Source organism: Rutidosis leptorrhynchoides, chromosome 4 (assembly GCF_046630445.1).
Source record: "Rutidosis leptorrhynchoides isolate AG116_Rl617_1_P2 chromosome 4, CSIRO_AGI_Rlap_v1, whole genome shotgun sequence".
In the NCBI taxonomy this organism is placed as follows: domain Eukaryota; kingdom Viridiplantae; phylum Streptophyta; class Magnoliopsida; order Asterales; family Asteraceae; genus Rutidosis; species Rutidosis leptorrhynchoides.
In genome coordinates, this window is record NC_092336.1 from 603,766,042 (window position 1) to 603,772,041 (window position 6,000).

Genomic DNA, 6,000 nt, shown 5'->3' on the forward strand with positions numbered 1-6,000 from the left:
TGGGATGTGTATTGAAATATGAAATCTTGTGGTCTATTATTATGATTTGATATATATAGGTTAAACCTATAACTCACCAACATTTTTGTTGACGTTTTAAGCATGTTTATTCTCAGGTGATTATTAAGAGCTTCCGCTGTCGCATACTTAAATAAGGACGAGATTTGGAGTCCATGCTTGTATGATATTGTGTAAAAACTGCATTCAAGAAACTTATTTTGTTGTAACATATTTGTATTGTAAACCATTATGTAATGGTCGTGTGTAAACAGGATATTTTAGATTATCATTATTTGATAATCTACGTAAAGATTTTTAAACCTTTATTGATGAAATAAAGGTTATGGTTTGTTTTAAAATGAATGCAGTCTTTGAAAAACGTCTCATATAGAGGTCAAAACCTCGCAACGAAATCAATTAATATGGAACGTTTTTAATCAATAAGAACGGGACATTCAGTTGGTATCAGAGCGTTGGTCTTAGAGAACCAGAATTTTGCATTAGTGTGTCTTATCGAGTTTGTTAGGATGCATTAGTGAGTCTGGACTTCGACCGTGTTTACTTGAAAAATGATTGCTTAACAAATTTTGTTGGAAACTATATATTTTTAACATGTGAATATTATGTGATATATTAATCTCTTAACGCGTTTGATATTATGTGATAGATGTCTACCTCTAGAACAAGTCCCATTGACTCACCTAATAATAATGAAGAGTCAAATGTAAATTGGAATGATTCGTGGACTGATTCACAAGTTCCCGAAGAGGAACCGGAAGAAGAGTCGGAACCGGAAGAAGAATCGGAACCGGATGAAGAAATAGAACCGGTGGGGGAAATAATAAAACGGTTAAGTAAAAGAAAATCCTCAACCAACCGACCAAGGTTAATTATGGTCAATGGTGTTTCCGCCAAGGAAGCAAAATATTGGGAGGATTACCAATTCTCCGATGAATCGGATTCCGACGAGAATTCCGATGATGTTATAGAAATTACCCCAACTGAATTTAAAAAGGCAAAAGAAAATAATAAGGGAAAGGGCATAAAAATAGAGAAATCTAATTCCAACCCCGATGAACTTTATATGTATCGTCAACCCCCGAAGTCCTTAAGTTGTAACAATGACCCGGGAACCTCTAAACCATCAGGTTTTTCTAAACCAATGTGGAAAACGACGGCTCGTATTAGGGGAACATCATATATCCCTAGAAACTTGGCAAAACGAACCAAGACCGAAGAAGAAGAAACAAGCGAGTCGGAATAAGATAGTTGTATTCGTGTGGTGTAATATATGTAATATAGTGTGCTTATGCTTTATGATATATGTAAAAATTGCTTGTATTAATAAGTATTTTTTTTTATGAATCTAACTCTTGTCTATTTTACAGTATAAAAACACAAAATGGATAGACAACCCAATATTTTAAGAGACCTACCCGGAGACATGATTGATGAAATCTTGTCTAGAGTCGGTCAGAATTCTTCGGCACAACTATTTAAGGCAAGATCAGTTTGTAAGACATTCGAAGAACGTTCCAAGAATGCCTTGGTTTATAAAAGGCTTTCGTTCGAAAGATGGGGGATATCACATTGGGAAATCCATAAGTTACGATGTGTTTACTTTGACGCATATATTGCAGGGAACCCAAATGCTATTTTACGCAATGGGTTAAGAGATTATTTTGACTCAATATATCCGAATATTGGACTTCGTGATTTAGAAAAAGCGGCTAACATGCAATATAAAGAAGCATGTTATGCTTACGGATTAGTAATGTTCGCTTCTCACCAAAGTGAGAACAAGAACATCGGGCTACAACTATTAAACAAAAAGTTCCCACAAGTGACGGAGTCGGTAATTGGGGTAAGAAATGAGGTTTTTAGATTGTTATGGGACTGTTGGACATTACGTAACCCTCATCCCTTTGACGACGTTACAACACGCTATCTTATCAACGGCCATAACGGTTATGTTCCACAAGACCAAGGATGGGAAGTAATCCTAGTAAAACCAGAATGCATGACTTGTTTCTGGACGTATGAATTACATGTCTTTATTGCCTTTGCTGAACGACTTGTGTACTAGCTAGAATTATCTTCACAACCATCTTGTATCAAATTTATTGTGTGCTATATTTCATGCTATATGTAAAATAAGCGGTATTGTAAGTTTGTAAAATATTGTGTAAAAGTTTGAATGCGAAATATTATTATAATCAGTTTTTCATATAGAATTGTAGTAGTTGAATTGTATATTAGCTACTAAGTATGAACTTAACGGGTAGGTACTACCCGAATTTAAACATATAAAACGCTAATATGAAGAAAAAGCTTTTATAAATGAGTTCATATTATGCTACGAAATACTATTAACTACTCTTAATATTCTGTATGATTAACTTGTTCCATTTGACTATTTTGAAGGAAATGGCACCGACTACTCGACACACCGTGAATATGAATGAAGAGGAATTCCGTACTTTTCTAGCTTCAAACATAGCCGCAGTACAGGCTGCGCTACATACCAACAATAACCTTGGATCTAGCAGTACAGGAAATCGTGTAGGATGCACCTACAAAGAATTCACTGCCTGCAAATCTTTGGAATTTGATGGAACCGAAGGACCGATCGGATTGAAACGGTGGACCGAGAAGGTCGAATCGGTGTTTGCCATAAGTAAGTGTACTGAAGAGAACAAAGTGAAGTACGCTACGTATACCTTCACAGGTTCTGTGTTAACATGGTGGAATACCTATCTAGAGCAAGTGGGACAAGACGATGCGTACGCACTACCGTGGTCAGCATTCAAGCACTTGATGAACGAGAAGTACCGTCCCAGAACCGAGGTCAATAAGCTCAAGACAGAACTTAGAGGGTTACAAACCCAAGGATTTGATATTACCACGTACGAAAGACGATTCACAGAATTGTGCCTATTGTGTCCGGGAGCATTCGAAGATGAGGAAGAGAAGATCGACGCGTTTGTGAAAGGATTACCGGAAATAATCCAAGAAGATATAAGTTCACACGAGCCCGCCTCCATACAACAGGCATGTAGAATGGCTCATAAACTAGTGAACTAGATTGAAGAAAGAATTAAAGAACAGACTGCACAAGAGGCCAATGTGAAGCAAGTCAAAAGAAAGTGGGAGGAAAACGGTGATAAGAATCACCAATACAACAACAACAACAATTACAACAATAATCGCAACAATTATCCCAACAATCGCAACATCAATCGCAACTACAACAAACGGCCCAACAACAACAACAACAATAACAACAGCAACTACAACAATCATCCCAACAACAATAATAACCACAACAACAACAACAATCAGAAGCAGCTATGCCAAAGGTGTGAAAAGTATCACTCGGGGTTCTGCACCAAATTTTGCAACAAGTGTAAAAGAAATGGTCATAGCGCGGCGAAGTGTGAGGTCTACGGACCAGGGGTTAACAGAACGAAAGGAACAAATGGTGTCAGAACGAGTAATGGCGGAGCAAGTAGTGTCGGAGCAACTTATGCCAATGTAGTTTGTTATAAATGTGGAAAATCGGGCCACATTATTAGAAATTGCCCGAACCAGGAGAACACGAATGGACAAGGCCGCGGAAGAGTTTTCAATATTAATGCGGCAGAGGCACAGGAAGACCCGGAGCTTGTTACGGGTACGTTTCTTATTGACAATAAATTTGCTTACGTTTTATTTGATTCGGGTGCGGATAGAAGCTATATGAGTAGAGATTTTTGTGCTAAATTAAGTTGTCCATTGACGCCGTTGGATAGTAAATTTTTACTCGAATTAGCAAACGGTAAATTAATTTCAGCAGATAATATATGTCGGAATCAAGAAATTTAACTGGGTAGCGAAATATTTAAGATTGATTTGATACCAGTAGAGTTAGGGAGTTTTGATGTAATAGTTGGCATGGACTGGCTGAAGAAGGTGAAAGCAGAGATCGTATGTTATAAAAATGTAATTCGCATTGTACGAGAAGAAGGAGAACCCTTAATGGTGTACGGAGAAAAGGGCAACATGAAGCTACATCTTATTAGTAATTTGAAGGCACAAAAACTAATAAGAAAAGGTTGCTACGTTGTTCTAGCAACGTCGAGAAAGTACAAACTGAAGAAAAGAGCATCAATGATGTTCCCGTCGCAAAAGAATTTCCCGATGTATTTCCGAAAGAATTACCGGGACTACCTCCACATCGATCTGTTGAATTTCAAATAGATCTTGTACCAGAAGCTGCACCAATAGCTCGTGCTCCTTATAGACTCGCACCCAGCGAGATGAAAGAACTGCAAAGCCAACTGCAAGAACTATTAGAACGTGGTTTCATTCGACCAAGCACATCACCATGGGGAGCTCCTATTTTGTTTGTCAAGAAGAAGGATGGTACATTTAGGTTGTGTATTGACTACAGAGAGTTCAACAAACTTACCATCAAAAACCGTTATCCACTGACGAGAATTGACGACTTATTTGATCAACTACAAGGCTCGTCGGTTTATTCGAAGATCGATTTACGTTCTGGATATCATCAAATGCGAGTAAAGGAGGTTGATATTCCAAAAACTGCTTTTAGGACGCGTTATGGTCATTACGAGTTTATGGTTATGCCGTTTGGATTGACTAACGCACCAGCTGTGTTCATGGACCTTATGAACCGAATGTGTGGGCTATATCTTGACAAGTTTGTCATTGTTTTCATCGATGACATACTTATTTACTCAAAGAATGATCAAGAGCACGAAGAACATTTGAGAAAAGTGCTAGAAGTATTGAGGAAAGAAAAACTGTACGCTAAGTTTTCAAAGTGTGCATTTTGGTTGGAAGAAGTTCAATTCCTCGGTCACATAGTGAACAAAGAAGGTATTCATGTGGACCCGGCAAAGATTGAAACCGTTGAAAAGTGGGAAACCCCAAAAACTCCGAAGCATATACGTCAATTTTTAGGATTGGCTGGTTACTACAGAAGATTCATTCAAGATTTCTCCAAAATAGCAAAACCCTTGACTGCATTAACGCATAAAGGGAAGAAATTTGAATGGAAGGATGAACAAGAGAAGGCGTTTCAATTATTAAAGAAAAAGCTAACTACGGCACCTATATTGTCATTGCCTGAAGGGAATGATGATTTTGTGATTTATTGTGATGCATCAAAGCAAGGTCTCGGTTGTGTATTAATGCAACGGACGAAGGTGATTGCTTATGCGTCTAGACAATTGAAAATTCACGAGCAAAATTATACGACGCATGATTTGGAATTAGGCGCGGTTGTTTTTGCATTAAAGACTTGGAGGCACTACTTATATGGGGTCAAAAGTATTATATATACCGACCACAAAAGTCTTCAACACATATTTAATCAGAAACAACTGAATATGAGGCAGCGTAGGTGGATTGAATTGTTGAATGATTACGACTTTGAGATTCGTTACCACCCGGGGAAGGCAAATCTGGTAGCCGACGCCTTGAGCAGAAAGGACAGAGAACCCATTCGAGTAAAATCTATGAATATAATGATTCACACTAACCTTACTACTCAAATAAAGGAGGCACAACAAGGAGTTTTAAAAGAGGGAAATTTAAAGGATGAAATACCCAAAGGATCGGAGAAGCATCTTAATATTCGGGAAGACGGAACCCGGTATAGGGCTGAAAGAATTTGGGTACCAAAATTTGGAGATATGAGAGAAATGGTACTTAGAGAAGCTCATAAAACCAGATACTCAATACATCCTGGAACGGGGAAGATGTACAAGGATCTCAAGAAACATTTTTGGTGGCCGGGTATGAAAGCCGATGTTGCTAAATACGTAGGAGAATGTTTGATGTGTTCTAAGGTCAAAGCTGAGCATCAGAAACCATCAGGTCTACTTCAACAACCCGAAATCCCGGAATGGAAATGGGAAAATATTACCATGGATTTCATCACTAAATTGCCAAGGACTGCAAGTGGTTTTGATACTATTTGGGTAATAGTTGATC